The sequence below is a fragment of the Misgurnus anguillicaudatus genome, chromosome 3, assembly GCF_027580225.2.
Source record: "Misgurnus anguillicaudatus chromosome 3, ASM2758022v2, whole genome shotgun sequence".
Classification (NCBI taxonomy): domain Eukaryota; kingdom Metazoa; phylum Chordata; class Actinopteri; order Cypriniformes; family Cobitidae; genus Misgurnus; species Misgurnus anguillicaudatus.
The window spans coordinates 5,411,510-5,429,206 of NC_073339.2; the positions used below are offsets into that span (position 1 = coordinate 5,411,510).

At 37.3% G+C, this 17,697-nt stretch overlaps 1 protein-coding gene and 1 long non-coding RNA gene across 2 annotated transcripts in view; one reads left to right on the forward strand and one right to left on the reverse strand.

Annotated features, from left to right (window-relative positions):
* Positions 1-17,697, reverse strand: part of LOC141357933 (NACHT, LRR and PYD domains-containing protein 3-like) — a 126,989-nt gene that overhangs the window by 97,969 nt on the left and 11,323 nt on the right. The gene's annotated exons all lie outside the window — the stretch shown is intronic.
* LOC141357813 (uncharacterized) lies at positions 4,363-9,604 on the forward strand. Its single transcript, XR_012364304.1, has 4 exons — positions 4,363-4,624; positions 7,107-7,171; positions 7,291-7,389; positions 9,266-9,604. It is a non-coding gene; the product is annotated as an uncharacterized lncRNA (long non-coding RNA).

A 17,697-nucleotide genomic window follows, 5' to 3' on the forward strand; every position in this document is an offset into this window, starting at 1 on the left:
CTGGGGCTGCAATAGTGCAATGCTTATGGGACTGGAAGTGTGGAACAGCAAAATGCAACATGGAAAAGGGTTTACTTGTTTTAATTTAAAAACAAAAGTTTTTTAACAGTATTTGGATTGAGGCGGTTTCTGTTTTTAGAAAACACCCTATCACAGGGCACTGATGATGATGCTGGACAACATAAGAAGATCAGTGCCAGCTAATATAAATTGGGATATTGGACCTTTGTTCCAATATCCCAATGGATCCTCAGTCCTTCTAGGTTATCCCTTATACAGTCTAGTCTTATAATAATAATAACAGCAGCAATAATATAAAATAATAAATATAGGCTATATAATATAATTACGTATTATTAGAACTAGACATGTGCTAATTTACTCTAATGATCTACTGAACTAGGCTATGTATAATTTACTCTAATAATCTACTAAACTAAGTGTAATATAATATATAATACAGGCTATTATATATAATGATAACTATACTAGAAACTCACTACATCCTCGCCACTACTCGCTACAACCAACACTTTAACATCAATGCAAACGTACTGCAAAACCCACAAGAGGCGCGAGTTTCGAACCGTAAGCGAAACTCAGAATGAAGCAGTGACGTATTCAACAGAAAACGAGGCCTCGTTTGTCATCGTCACGTGATTTTCACGGAAACGATACAAGCCTCGAATCGGGGCTTCATCTGGAACGCTCCTTTTTGCTCGACACAAGCTCCGGAGCCTCGCTTCAGATGTCCCATCACTACATCCGGGTATTTTCATGCGTCCTCTGTCCTTGCGTTCTTGAGAATTGGAATTGAACTTCGACCGTTAATGATGACGTAGAGCGAGGACACGAGGACGCAAGATCGCTGAAGAACGCATATTGAGAAACAGCCAAAGACTACAGCCAGTATTAGGAGCTACTTCCGCATGTTTTTTCCCCGCCCATAGGGGTTGGACTGCGAGTCCATTCGGAAAAGCCCGAATCAAAACGAGAGTCAGCCATCTTTAATCTTCGCTAAGCTAAGCTAGCCTGGATCTTGCTTTGTGGAGAAAGCAGAGTAAACAAACCACGACGGCAGAGTGTAGTTTTGAAAACGGATGGCAGAAGGGGATTTTGTTGCTCAGGATGACCTGTTGCTCGAATCTGATGGTGGTGGTTACCTGTACCAGCCGCAATACAACGATGAGCAGAACGGATGATCGAGGAACAAGAGGCTGCCACCGCGGCTGCTGTAGCCGAGGTGGGGCCGGTCTGTTGGTTTTACGTGCTCTCGCTGTGCGCCTCGCTGTTGCTCGAATCTGATGGTCGTGGTACCTGTACGAGCCGCAATACAACGAGGAACAGTTACGGATGATTGAGCAACAAGAGGCTGCCACCGCGGCTGCTGTAGCCGAGGTGGTGCCGGTCTGGTGGTGTGAGCGCTCTCGCTGTGCGCCTATGGACACCGAAAGAGAATCATATTGCTGTCGCGAATTTCAGCGATGGCATTTTCTTCTTGAACCCCGCAAGGAGAAACGGAGGCATTAGTATAAAGCGAGTATTTTGTTTTTCATGTCCGTCAGCTGAGCTATGGTTATTATATTTACACCTATGTTAGCCTATTGTATGTGAAAATAGCTTGCATTGCTAACGTCATGCTTGCTGTTTTTAGACAATCGACTTACATCCTATCGTCATTTCTTGGAATGAGTTTTGCAAGGCAAAAGACTGGGGAAAGGACATCGACTTGTTTTACCTGCCTGTGCTCGTTGTCCAGGACATCAGACGTAGATATCCAGCTCCTCACGGACATTATAGCGACTATAAATAAACGGATGAAGCTCTGGATGAGCTATAAGTGTGAATTGTTTATGTTTTTTAATAAAAAGTTAAAACTCACATTGATTGTGGTTCGCGTTATAGTCCTTATTGCTGCTACATTAGAGTGACTGCAATTTGAGGAAAGCATTCTTGCCTTTTTTTAAAAGTTTAAGTCTAAATTGTGTAACAAACATAATATTTGGCTTTATTTTTAACCCAAATGATTTTGTAAAGTAAGTAATGACAGCTAAATCACAGTAACAGTAATCATTGCACCTCTACAAGTCTATAATGTATACATTTGGTGTACAAAAGACAAGAGTTAGATGAAGATATTTATTTTCTATTATTCACAAAGGAAAAATATTGTGTCACCAGTGAAAAGAACACATTAAAATAAACAATGACATAATTTACATCTAAAAATGTCCTGCACAAAATAAAAACAAAGCAAAAATATATACAAAAACATTGTGTATATATACACACAGTATAATAATAATATAAATATAAAGAGTGGTGGCAGAATCTGATTAGACACAGCAATAGGACTCAGGGAAGAGGTGATTTTTATTATTATTAGAAAGTGTCAGTCTCAGAAGCGACTTTTGAAAGAAGTCGTGGCAGCCTCCTTTGATGGTTTAGGCACTGGTGCAATGTTGGGTGGCAGCGCAGGCTGTGGCAGGGCAAGTGAGGACGTTGGCACTTTGAACACAATGTTTGGATTGAGTCTTGTCAATGGCCTTCTGGATGAGTTCGTCTACAAACTGTGTGGTGTGTGGTATGAAGCTTTTCTTCAAGACCCACTGCTTGGATTTCTTGCAGAACATTTGGTTGAACCGTGCTTCTCCTGTAAAGGGTAGGAAATTAGATTAGATTGTCATAATGCAGAGTACAAGTACAAAAATAACAAAGTGTAATTTGTTTTTCAACCAGAACTGCAAAAAAAATATAGTGCAGTATAGACAGTAGTATACTGTTTGTTTACAGAAGGTGGTTAGAGTAATATAAACAAAATATAAATGTGTGCAGTTTATTAGCTGGTACCTTGTAAGAGCAGAATAAATATGGATTTGTAATATGAAGCATGTATGAACAACATGTACAGATATGTGTGATTTAGTAGCAGTAACCTAATAGTAGTATAAATAATATTGATGTAGTGTATAAACAGAATATATTATAAGAAAAACACAATAAATATTCATATTCAGCAAGAACCATATAGATAAGATATGTACAGCTATGGGCAGTGTGGTACCATTGTAGTGCAGGAACTAACATTATAAGAGTAGTAATATAATATTATGTTTAATATATGGTGTAGAATGGACTTCCACCGGCATTTCAGTACCTGCATGAAAATATGATTATTATCAATAAGTCTAGAAAAATCTTTTTTCCTAAAAAAAGAAACAAATCAGAATCAAATGTCTTACCTCGACGTCCCCCTTACTGGTTGCACAGGAAAACCACATATGATTTATGGCAGACCTATGAAAGATAATACAATTAGTAACTTTGAACCTTGCAAACCATGTAAAGTCTGCCACATTACAAACCAACACTGACCTGGTCCATGCAAAGAGGATTTCATTGTTCTTTTTTCCCCTTCTTCTGCATCTTCTTCCGGAAACCTGTGAGTAAATGCAGAACAATACTTTTGCATTACTTTCACCAAAATAACAGCAGAAGTTTGACTTTGCATGTAGTTTTTTAATTTATCAACACCACCTTATCAATAAAGTCTGAATAAGAATATGGTACGTGTAGCAAGCATAAATATTATTGAATTAATAATGTACATCTCGCAAATGTATCTGCATTTATCGCGAATAACTTCCCAGCAAGCAATAGCCGTCATTTCAACGTCTCGTTTCAGTATAGACCCGATATAGCCGGGCTGTGCCTAGCCCATATCTAGCCCAAATAAACTTTAATTTGGTTACATGTGGTTTTTGACAAAAAAATTTGTGAGATGTATGCTATTTCATCATGTAAGAAAAGTTAACAGCGATTACAAGGTATTTCGTTTCATTTCTATAAAGTGTTTTATGCATCGTCTGTACGTAGTCACAATTTAGCTCATAAATAGACCGACTACGAATAAACCAGGTTTAGCCCAGAAATAACCATGAATTTAATTACATGTTGTTTTTCCAAAATGATTTGTGAGATGTATGATATTTAATCATGTAAACAAAGTTCAAAGCGATTAAGGTATTTTGTTTCATTTCTTTAAAGTGTTTTATGCACCGTCTGTACTTAGCCACTATTTAGCTTACAAATAGACCGACTACGAATAACCCACGTTTAGCCCAGAAATAACCATTAATGTAATTACATGTGGTTTTTGCCAAATAACTTGTGAGATGTATGGTATTTCATTGTGTAAGCAAAGTTAACAGCGATTACAAGGTTTGTTTAATTTCTTTAAAGTGTTTTATGCACCGTCGTACATAGCCACTATTTAGCTCATAAATAGACCGACTACGAACAAACCATGTTTAGCCCAGAATAACCTTGAATTTAATACAATTTTGTTTTTACCAAAATAACTTGCAAGATGTATGATATTTCATCAGGCATGCAAAGACACCAGTGAATTCAAGATGTTTGGTTTTATTTATCTTATCTGAATATCTGCTGTCACGCATAACATTCATTATTGATATACAAAATCCAGTTACAACTCCGAACCGCTAGATGGCAGCTGCAGTACACAAACACGAGGCCAGATCTCGCGAGAAAGATTTCCGCTGTTTGAAAATCAACAGCGAGCAGCCAGGAGGAAAGCAATCTTCCACACGCGTTTGATCTTGTAAGTGGTTTTTATTATTTTATTTTACATGTGTTTAAAATGTATTTACTTTATTTGTTGTTGGAATCGCGACATTCTTGCGGGTAACTTAACGTTAGAGTAAGTAACCCATGTTTTATAAAACCTAAACAGTACAACCTGCAATGTAATCAAATAGTGGAGGTAAATGAGTCTATGTAACGTTACACTGAAGATTAACATGAGTGATTTGTAGGCTGCTTTTTAGTAACAGCAGTAACTTAGCTAAGTTATTACTGTGTTGCTTACTGTAATGTGGGCAGTTGTGCTTTACAATTATGCATACAGAGATAGATTGTGGGGGAAAGCTATTTTTCCATATGGATTTAACTTACAAGCCTTCAGTTTGTTGGAAAAAAGAGTTTTATTGTGTTAGTGAGGGCAAACTTGCAGGTCAGTGGGCATTAACCTTAAAGGTTGGTAAACACTTGTACACTGAAGCATACATTACCAGGGCTCTCAAGTGTCACGCATTGAGCGTGACAGTCACTCATTTCGGTCTTTTGTCACGCACTCCCGCCACACATTGTATTTCTCACGCAGAAAGACTATTTATAATATATTTAATATATGCCGCAGCGCACAAAAGTTATCTGGTCGCGCCGCTCTCACTATGGAAACCGGCAGGAATCAAGCGCGTATCCCCTAGAGCCTGCCACTTATCAGCCAATCAAAAAAAAAGAAATAGGCTACACAATAGCCAATCAGAAAATAGCACTATTGTATCTGGGTAAGATTTAACGCAACAACCAATGAAAGGCGGCATGCTGCGTCAAGTTTCGTCTCCTCCCCTGATCTGAGTCAGCAGCATGGATTTAGCGCGTTTATCAATCCGCAGGGGGCCGAGCAGAGCGAACATCAGTAGTACAAGGTGTGTGCAGGGCGGACTGGCCATGTTGACCTGGCGGCTGTTCTGACCCGCCGTGCAGTCATCTCAGGTTGACATGTGAAAGAGAGAGAGAGAGACAGACGCAGCGAGATGCTGCAAAAATCAATCACAGAAATATTCTCCAGGAAGGGAGCAGGTCAGTCACCAGTAAAAGCACGCGTCTATATATTGCTTATTAACGTAACAGGTTTTAAAGTCATGTGCTGGCGTGATGCATTGCATTATGTACAGTTGTTGTACTGAACGCATCAGGCAGATCATTTCATGCAGCGAAACACCAGGTGATTGTGAAGTTTATCCTTTTATAAAACTAGTTTTTTTTTTTGTGGAAAAACTGGATCAAACGTGCAAATTGAGCTTTTAATGGGCATTTCACCTTATATTTGCAGTAAAATAACTTTTTTAAAATCTAATAATATAATTAAATTATAGCTTATTAAATATGTTTGTTTCATTTCATTTAAAATATTAATATTTTAACATTTGAACTCCTTCCTTTTAAAAAGTGTAAGGCACCTGTGTATTTGTCTTTGCTATGGTAGTATAATGTGTATTCCTAGTAAGTTTTTGAGGGTTCAACATGGTATTTTTAATATTAGCTTGGCTTGGTTTACCTATCTTAACATTTTAAACAATACTAAAACGTATCAACAAGTAAAGTAAAATAAAACAACAAGTAAAAGAAAAACGTTTTGATTAAACTATATCAGAAAGTAGTAAGTACCCATCCAGATTGTTTTATCCATTGTGGTAGCCCTTGCTTATAAAAAGGTTGGAGACCCCTGACCTACAGTATAGACATAGGGGCTGTTTCCCAAACAGGGCTTAAGTCTTGTTCAAGACTAAAATCCCTGTTTGAGTTTTAGTTCTTAACTAAAAGTAGCTTGCACTAACATATCTTAAAATACATCAGTCACGTTGTTTTGTCTCAAGATGCACACCTGTACTATTTTTGTGCTTGTAAAAACTACATAAACATCCTAATATAACTAAGGCCTTGTCCTGGCTTAATCTAAACCCTGTCCTGAAAACCACATCATAATGCATCTTGACAACTCAGTATTAAGGTAGATCACTTGTTGGTCAGTCCCCTTTTCTAAATTTTAGATCTGTATAATTTCCAGATTAACACAGTGGCTATCAACTAATAATATTAACCTATAAGATTAGCAAATCCGGTTTATGTTTACATTTATGTGAACACACACATTTATCTTATTTTCTGGTTAAAAGTTTATTTTGTCAAAAAAAATCCTTGGCTAAGGTTTCTATGTGAGCATAGAAATGCAAACAGTAAAATGATGTGAATTACACAGTGAATAATGAATCAGGAAGTCTTCATTGTAAAAAAATCTCCATTCCCAAATGAAAATTAGTCCCATAAATGACACACAGGGAATACAATGGAATAGTGGATTGCAATAAGGTTAGTAGTATACAACCTAATAGTTAAATAATATTTGGGGTGGTGGTGGGGGGGGGGGGGTATTTGGAGGGGTGTCACTCTTGCCTGTCTTCAAAACTTGAGAGCCCTGCATTACTGTACAATTACTGACATATGCATGTGCTATTCAGGTGTCAAAGCTGTGTGAAACTGGAGGGAGAAACTTGAGAGACCGTGCCGGAAGAATGCTGGACAGGTAAATTCTATAAACATGCAATATTAATCAGACATTGTGGTGTCAACGCAGTCTTTCATGTGGTCTCAAAAAAATATGTCAGTCTGCAAATGTTAACGACATTATTTTTTGTATTTTAGAGTTCACTAAGATTCATTAATTTCAAAGTTCAACATGAATGGTGGTGGTCCACTGCAGAAGCAAGCATTTGAAAAAACATCAGTTCTCAGTTATTAAAGGTAAGTGTGTTTGTATGTAGTTTTAGGCTGAATGGTGTTTCACAAAATAATACTTTTAATATGACATTAGGCTATGTGAGGTGTAATTGACGACAGTCCGGTACTGCCTTAATATTTTCTAAATATTAAAAGCCCCAGATTAAATTACTCTTTGCCGATACAACAGTTAACTCACCCATACAATATTGTTTAGATGTTTTATGTCCATAAGATTGTATTGTGAATATTTTATGCTTGGCATCTTAAAGGAATAGTCTACCCTTTTGCCATATTAAACTATGTTATTACCTCAACCTAGACGAATTAACCTATCTTTTTCAATGCGTGCACTGTACAGTGTGTTGTTAATGTGTTAGCATTTAGCCTAGCCCCATTCATTCCTATGGTACCAAAAAAAAGTTTTATTTTGTGGCACCATACTTACTGGTATAACTCCTCATGTAACAGTCTTTAAATAGGGAAAACACGGAAGTGTTTGGTGGCTTCCCTGTTTGGTACCATAGGAATGAATGGGTCTAGGCTAAATGCTAACACATTCACGACGCGCTATACAGTGCACGCATTGAAAAAAGATAGATATGTATTAATTTGTCTAAGTTGAGGTAATAACATAGTTTAATATGGCAAAAGGGTAGACTATTCCTTTAAAGGGCAGGGTATTTGATTTTGAAAAATACTAACTTTAGCCTACACGCACCAACCAGAAGCACACTCCTATCTCATTAACCAGTAAGACTGACAAAGTGAATAACATTACCAAAATAACCAAATTAAAAACAGCACGTTTAGAAATTTGAAAAGATAAATATCATTGCACTAATTCGTAAAGGAACACAAACTACATAAGCAACACGTTTCATTAAAATACAATCTGAATCCATCAAAATAGAATCACACTGTATACCTACCTTTCCAAAAGAAACACTGCAACGACCCTTTCAGACCTGTAGCTGTTTCCATCTTGCAGAAAAGCAGTGAAGTTACCAATGTTAATTTGGGTTTTTGCTCTTTGCTCATCCAGATGTTTTTTTTTGTTGTTGTTTCAAAATGTTTGAACAGGGTGTGAAGTGGCATGCAAAACACGTTCACAGAAGAGGGGCAAAAATTTAATGCGTCCAATTAGGCATGGGCCGGAATGAGATTCTGGATGATAACCATAAGCAAAAATACCACGGTGTTGCGGTATTGCCATTGTGACACTAAAATGTGTTATTTTCAAATGTCTGCATATTAAAACATCAACTTTTCAACTGGACACAATACATTTTATTTTTAAACAACAAACAACGTTTATGCCAGTTTAAAATAAAGCCTTTAAATGATAATATTCTTTCAGTTGTAAATGTAAACATGAATTCAATTACATGATTTAATTCACTTTGTGTAAACACAGTTCATACATTGAAAACGGTATCACAGAAATTTTTTGTGGTTTTTAAAACCTTGACTCTGAAAATCTCGGTATACCTTTAAACTGGTAACTGGCCCATGTCCAAATATTGCATTGGGTCGGGGTTCAATGATTTGTTGAACGTTTTTTGGTCCTACGCCTTTTACAGATGACACAAATATATAAAAATACACATTAGACAACTTAACATAGTGATTGCTATCAAGACTTGAGGAGACTTTCAACCAGCATAACTAAAATGTTTCTGGATCAAAATCAGATACCCTGCCTTTAAGCCTCTTTTGCTAGTTCCAAATTGTCATTAAACACACACAGAGAAACATGCACTTGTGTTTGTAGTAATGAGAACGGTATGATTACTGTTGCCTGTCAATATTTATATATGACTTTTTCCAAAGAGAATGACTATCACATTTAATATAAAGCAAAAATACTTGTCTCATGCATTCTTTTCATATTTGGCAGATGCTGTGTTGAACAACTTCCCAGCAGCAACAGAACTGGAAGTGAAGGATGCCAATGGGGGCATTTCAAACAGGCACCAGGGAGGACGTGGTGTATAGAAATTAGTACAATTAATAAGTTGAAGTGAACTGAAGATAGTTTGTTAATGTTTAGATGTTATTTCATTTTTAAAATTGTATTTTGTTATTTATTCCTTTATTTTGTTACTGTTTTATTCTTTTTGTTAAAAGTAGTTTTTCTTATCATTTTGTCTTATCTGAATTTCTATTGTATTAACAATATTTTTTGTAATAAATTGCATGATTGTATGTTTATGAGAACCTGTTTTAATGGATTAAAAAGAATTTTTTAGCAATTCTTTTGTTGTTTATTAGACACATATGTGTAGTCATTTAATAGCCGTCTATTTAACGGCTAGTCTATTTTTGGGCTATGATAGACGTCTACTAGATTTTCACTGACAGCCCAAAATTAGCCTTGTTTTAGCCTAGACCCACATTCACCGTCTATTAGACGTATATATGTAGACGTTTAATAGTCGTCTATTTAACGGCTAGTCTATTCTTGGGCTATGATAGACGTCTACTAGATTTTCACTGACAGCCCAAAATTAGCCTTGTTTTAGCCTAGACGTCAGGGGGGTGTTTAGACGGCTACTAGACGTCTATTAGACGCAAAATTGCTTGCTGGGTTTACAGCAACAGGCTTGCGTGGTAAAGTAAAACTCTAGAAGTAGCTCGGTAGCTAACAGTTGTTTTATGTTGAGAACAGACAACTTATATGTCATTGTCTATCTAGCGTTACTTTGCTAACTTTACTGCTTACAACTGTATCACTATGTAAAGGCTACTGTGCGATCAGAAACGAGTATTAGCAAAAGTCTTACCTCTAACGTAGACGAATGCGTTTGATGCCAGATGGCCCCGGCTGTTCGTCGTGTCTGTGAAGGTACATCCCAGCTAACAATTTTTGGTTCCCAAAACGTTCCCCTAACGTTAGTTTTTGGTTCTCCAAACGTTCCCCTAACGTTAGTTTTTGGTTCCCATAACGTTATTTTCCAAGGTTTGTTTTTGGTTAGCCAGGAAAGTTTTCTTTACAGAAATAGAACGTTGTTTTTAGGTTATTTTAACGTTTTCCTAACGTTAGGAGAACGTTTTCCTAACGTTAGGAGAACGTTAGGAGAACGTTATATTACCGTTCTCCTAACGTTAGGAAAACGTTAAAATAACCTAAAAACAACGTTCTATTTCTGTAAAGAAAACCCTCCTGGCCAACCAAAAACAAACCCCGGAAAATGCACAGCTGACATGGAGTGAAAAATGATCTCACCAGGGCGCGAGGGCGATCTCACCAGGGCGCGAGGGCGCGTTGCCGCGGCTCCGTGCACGCACTGACAGAGCGCGCAAGACTCCAGCCTCAGTGAAGAAGTGAAGGCTTACAAAAGTACGGCACGTCTATTAGTACATCCCATGCTGTGTTTTGGTTGTTTTTTATCTATCATATCTATCTAAACTAAGTAAAACACATTTCCGTATAAGGAGGAATAAAATAATTTATTTAATACAAAATCTATAATAATTAAATTATGCTATTACTGGAAAAAATGTCTATTAAAATATTATACCATTATATAACACAGGTTATTTTATATAAAAATACCTCAACACATCACATATTATGTATTTAGATAACATTATATTTTATCAAATATATAATAGTGACTTCAACACAATAAAGAAGAGTTAAAACAGATATTTATTGAAAATATATAAACATGTAATTCACTTTAGTTTAACAGACCTTACAGCAGCCGCCTCTCCATTATTAAGTAACAACAATCAGCATCTCTCTCTCAGTTTTTACAATAATCAAAAGCTTCTAACTTCATATTCTCTTCATGGAAATAATTAAAATATATTTTCGTTTTCACATATTTAAGCTACTAATGAAGAAACAAAAAAGAAATCGCTAGAATGATATACTCTGAAGTTAAAACGCAATGAGAACTAAATCAGTCACTTTAGGTTAAAAGATCTTACCACAGTTAGTCGGCTATCCGTTTTTACAACAATAAAAAGTTTCTAACATTATATTATCCTCAAATTCTCCTCAAATCGATTGGAAATCACTCGTATATATATTTCTTCTCACATATTTAAGTTACTAAATCAAGAAAGAGGCAAAAGAACCGCTAAAATAATGTTAGTCTCTGAGGTAAAAACGAAAGGACCGTTATTTTTTAAATTAACGACTTTTCCTGAGCACAAGATAAAGCGGGTACTCGTGAAGAAGGCGGTAAGCTCGTGCAGACAAGCACGCGGCATATTAGACGTGCACACTAAAGGAATTATGGGTTTAATTGTGCATTCACTTCATTTCCTAAAAAAAAATACATAACCAAAAAATAACCATTAGAGAACGTTATGTGTAAGTTATTTTTAGGTTATTTTATGGTTCCAGAAAACCAAAAAATAACCAAAAAATAACGTTCTGTATAAGTTATTTTTAGGTTATTTTAAAAATAACCACCCTGCAACGTTATGGGAACGTTATTTTATGGTTCCAAAAAAATAACCAAAAAAGAAACAAAAAATAACGTTCTGTATAAGTTATTTTTAGGTTATTTTAAAAATAACCACCCTGCAACGTTATGGGAACGCCACTTTATGGTTCCAAAAAAAGAACCAAAAAATAACGCTCTGTATAAGTTATTTTTAGGTTATTTTAAAAATAACCACCCTGCAACGTTATGGGAACGTTATTTTATGGTTCCAAAAAAATAACCAAAAAAGAACCAAAAAATAACGTTCTGTATAAGTTATTTTTAGGTTATTTTAAAAATAACCACCCTGCAACGTTATGGGAACGTTATTTTATGGTTCCAAAAAAATAACCAAAAAATAACCAAAAAATAACGTTCTGTATAAGTTATTTTTAGGTTATTTTAAAAATAACCACCCTGCAACGTTATGGGAACATTATTTTATGGTTCCAAAAAAATAACCAAAAAATAACCAAAAAATAACGTTCTGTATAAGTTATTTTTAGGTTATTTTAAAAATAACCACCCTGCAACGTTATGGGAACGTTATTTTATGGTTCCAAAAAAATAACCAAAAAAGAACCAAAAAATAACGTTCTGTATAAGTTATTTTTAGGTTATTTAAAAATAACCACCCTACAACGTTATGGGAACGTTATTTTATGGTTGCAAAAAATAAAACCTAAAAATAACGTTCCCAAAAAAATAACCAAAATATAACCAAAAACTAACGTTAGGGGAATGTTCTGTGTTTGCTGGGATATAGACGGAATTGCAGTGTCCTTTAGCGTGTTTCGCTTCATTCCGAGTACATTGGGTTCGATATCTTCCAGCTTTAAATGGAGACTGCAAACCCTCAGGTTTTTCAATTTTAACGCATCGTTGTCTTCTCTGAACTTTGCGTGGTTGATAGCCCGCAGCCATTGTTTACACCGCGGCAAATGATGAAAACTTACTGCTTGTCCTTTCCCGGTTTTGGTTGAACATCCCGTTACAACGCAACGTATCATCATTTCAATGTGGAAAAGGTAGTATTTATAATAATATATCAACTAAATCGTTGCAGACGTGTCTGTAAAAGTTGTATTTAGCCGAGTTGAATCTCCCTCCCTCCCTCCTGCCGTCTCGAACCGGTAGGCGTGACTAGGGAGTGGCCTCGTAGAGCAGCGAAGCAATGCATTCTGGGACTTGGTGTTTTTCATCCACATGAGCAAAAAAACACATTTTCTGACTTTTCTCGGCCTAGAAGGCACAAATTTCTAAAATAACTCCACAGTTCTACTACATAGGTGACACAATTTAATAATATATTCAAATTTCAATTGGATGAAGAATTCCTTTAAAGTAGGCGTTGCCTGCCGTCGCCATCTTGGCCGCGCGTCCCCGCGAATTATACTCGCGGAAAACCGAAAATGGGTAAAGAGGCGGGACATGGGTGAAGCTGAGGTGAAACCACGCCCGCCTAGCGCGAGTCTAGTGACAGCAGTGGCTGTTCAACCGACACTCAAGCGGCCCGCCCTTAATTATGCAAAAGTTTAAGTTAAGGCTTAATATAATCTAAACGGGTGAGTTACAAAAAAATTCACCCCCCTCACAGTTGTCATGAAGGGCAAAATTAGCAATATAGTCCGAGTTGGCTTCATTAGAGAGATAGGAAGGTTGCCCCTCGGTATGAAATCAAATTACTAGCGGCGCGAAAGTGACTGGGGAGCAGACTGGTGTGGCCCCACAAGAACCCACTGGCGAGTGACAGCAATAAGTACCGCGAGAGCGATTGCAGTTATCATATGGAGAAATCTGCTTTGAATCGCTCTCGCGGTACTTTGACATCACCAAGAGGTCTGCTTAGCGCCAAATGAAGTCGAACCTGCAGTGTAGCTGCTCACACGACACTGTAAAAAAACAGACAGACCATGTGGAGAGTTGAACGAGTGGAGCAGTGCACAACGTAAAATCCGGAGAGTTCACAACACACATGTGAGTAAACAACATTTAAATCATCAGTCCAGTTTATTACTTTATCTCGAGGTAAGGCTCCAATAAAATAAAATAAGCCGGTGTTTATGTCCTGATGGTTTTTAGCTGCCTTCCAGCATGTTTGCTTGTGCTTCACAGTGTTAAACTTACTTTCTCTGTGTTCATTTGTAGATCTACGTTCAAGATGTAGCCTATATGATCTTAAACTTCTGTGAGGAAATTCATGTCTGCGTGTTGATGTTCAGTTCAGACTTGCAAATTAAAGATAATTTTCTTCACTTTGGTTTGGGTGTCTATTAGGCTATATGATGTTCTTGTAATAATAATTAAGTAAAAGCCTATTTTAATTTTTAGACAATGGTAGTGCATTTGTATGAGCATTTAAATATTTGTAAATCAAAATACACCTGATGACAGTTAGAATTTGAAGTATTGAGTATATTTACTGTATATTACAGTAATATATTCTGTATATGACCATATTATGGTGATCCTGGGGTCGTGATGATCATGGGGACCTTGAATATTGTTGCCCAGGGTATAACAAAGTGTTAATCTGGCCCTGAATGACAAGAGTCTGCATTGATCTGCCTTCATGCGTTTATTACATAAAATGGTTTCAGATGAGTTTAGTTCAGTAATTCAGATTTTAAATGTTTATTGATATTTTAATCGCAGTAGTATTTTGTTATTTGATTTGTTCATATTTGCCTGTTCAGCAGGGCCGGATTAACCATACGGGCAACTGGGCAATTGCCCAGGGGCCCAAGACCTCCAAAGGGCCCAGGGCAGCAAGGGCACGAGCAAAATACTGTATCTGGTAATCTCCCGCTCGCCGCTTTATATTAAACAAACTGTCAACACGGGCTTTTGCGCTGCAAAGAGAGACGCTGCGCTTATTACTTTGAACGTGAGTTGAGAGCGGTTGAGTCTCATGCGGACTGACCAATGAAGAGAGGGCCTTAGGTTAAGACCCTCTCCTCATTGGTCAGTCCGCATGAGGTGGGTCAAAGGTTCGCCGAGCATTACGGCAGGGCTCAAAATTAACTTTTTTATTTGGTAGCACTGGTGCTCCCAACTTTAAAGAGTTAGGAGCACCAGCAAAAATTTAGGCGCATCCATCCAAAAATTATAAAACACCACAACTACAATGTAAATGTTAATAAATGTATTCTTTACACATCCAGGCTTTACACATGCTATGGCCAGCATTTAAAATTTGGTCTTCTATTTTATTTTTATTTATTTTTTTGCTGCATAGATTCCTAAATTAATACCCAAATGCTGTTGAAATAGTATAGCAGCAATAATAATTTAACAATTACAGGTAACATGATTAAGATTACAATAGAAAATCTAGCAAACACGTAAAACACTGATTAATTGTGACATTACAAAAGTGACCTTAATATAGAAGGCTAATATATATTGCAGGGCTATTCAATTAGTTTGTCGTGGGGGCCAGTTCATAAAAAGCATCTTAAATGAGGGGCCGGAGATATAACAGTGATGATGACTAAATTTTCCTACATTTAAACATATTCATGTTGTATCTTGAAAGTGCATAACAACAAAATCAGTGCATTGTACAATAGGCATTGCATTTTTCTACAAACATGTATTTTGAAACTGCATTCAACAACATTAGTGCATTGTTAAATCTCAAAGTAGGCTTTTTCTACATCCAGACATGTTCATATGTTGTATTTTAAAATTGCATAACAACATAAGTGCATTGTAAGATGCCCAAGTAAGCTTTATTCTACATTTAAATGGGTAAATAAGATCCATATCACACTTATTGAGAATTTAACTCATTTACTCACTTCAGTGCACATAACAAAAAAGTTTATAATATGGAACATAATTGTTTTATGCTGTTTTTTTTGTCAAAAGCTAATTATTACAGTAGCCCTATTTATTTAAACTTCAACAGCTATCTTAATAATTGGCAAACATTAGGCTAACTTACCTTCTAATAAACAGAATATGTTTTTAGATTTCGCAAGAGCAGTAAAATCAGGTGTATGTTTGTCAGCGCGATACGCATAAAGTGGTGCAGGTGCTGAGCTGTGAGCGATGGGCGCTTAACTGTTACTTGTTTTAATTGCATAATATTTAAGCCTTTGTCTGCTTTGAATTTTGGAGAAACGGCAGGATCTTTTGGTCTAGTTCACAAAATCGTTTCAACGAGTTTCCTTCATTAAGACATTTAACGTTAATGTCATTGTGGATAAGCATAAACATATCAGACAACAATTGTCGGAAAAGGCAGTGTTTTAAGCTGAAAATACAACAAATAAAGTTAAAACAACCATATAGTCCGATCTCTTAACTCACCACTGTCAGCTCTCGCGTCTTGAGACACCTGCGCAAGCGGGGGAGGCGATCGCTTTGAACTTGTGGACCAAAGCGCGCAATATAATCACGTGACACAGCTGTTCGCACCAGTCACGTGACTCGCGCTCTGCAGCTCATGCTGTATGAAACATACGCACGCGCATCAACTCGTAACTGTACTGCCCGTTGTCTAACTTACTAAATTTATTTTAGAGATGTCTTTTTTACAGACTGCATAAAGGGCCGGATCAAATTACCTTGGGGGCCGGGTTTGGCCCGCGGGCCGCCAATTGAATAGCCCTGATATATTGGTATTGATAACTGCATACCAGGATGCTATTACTACTAAATAGGCAATGTTTTAAAAATACAACAAAAACATACCATATCAGCATTGTCGTGTTCCACATAAACATGGGCCACAAGGATGTTTGTCGAATGTCTATTCATCACCAGTGCATGCGCACATACACTATCAAACACTGACAGACAGGTCGGTGTCTCCATTAATAATGAACACATTTGTCACGACACGTCTTGTGTTTTTGGCACTTTCGGCATGTTTAAGCAAGGTCTGGCGCTTAAAATATTTTGATTCCGCCACCAACACCGTTTTACAGGATTTACAATAAAACACAGTAAGTACAACGAGCCATTTTCATAGCGGAACCACTCGTAATCTTTAAGCCCCTCTCCGGTGGTGAAGTCGCATTTGAATCCGGATCGTCGTCATTAATTACAGTAGTAACATTGGCTGTAATCGGCTCGTTCTCGTCATGCTCGCGGTTCGTCTTTTCATATTTCCGCGCTTCACATACCAACGTAGCACGGCAACTAGGAATGACTGACGCTCATATAAGCCAATCTGCGGTCTTCATTAAACGCAAGAACTTAATGGTGAAATTTGATTGGTAATGTAACGTTGGAGAGAACACTGAATCTGGGACAGCGCCAGCACGCAGCATCTCAATATCAAGTCGCACCACAACAAAATGGGCAGTCGCACAAATGCTCCCAAATATATTTTAAGGTCGCAAAGATTCAATTTGGGTCGCATATGCGACCAAAATGGTCGCAATTTCGAGCCCTGATTACGTGACACAAGGCGTTGGTACAACAGAAAAAACGAGACATGGAGAAGCTAAGTGGGAGCGCGAAGCGGAAATTAGAAAAGGAAAAGGACATCAGAAACGCAGAAAATGTAAAGTATAAACAGTGGTGTAGTCTACGTGATACGCAGGTATCTGCGCGATCCGATCGGCGTTTGAAATCAAATTACTATAGCGGCGCAAAAGTGACTGGGGAGCAGAGAACCCACAGGCGAGTGACAGCAAAGTAGCGCGAGAGCGATTCCAGTTATCACATGGAGAAATCTGCTTTGAATCGCTCTCGCGGTACTTTGACATCATCAAGAGGTCTGCTTATGCTGCGTTCCAGAGCCCATCCAAACCAGTGGGATGTAGGACTTATCCTACCTCCAACTAGGAAAAGTGCACTGGAATGCCTGTCAAAGTGGAACCTCCTACTGGCGAACTCGGGGGAGTTCGACCTACCCCGACTTCAGAAAAATAAG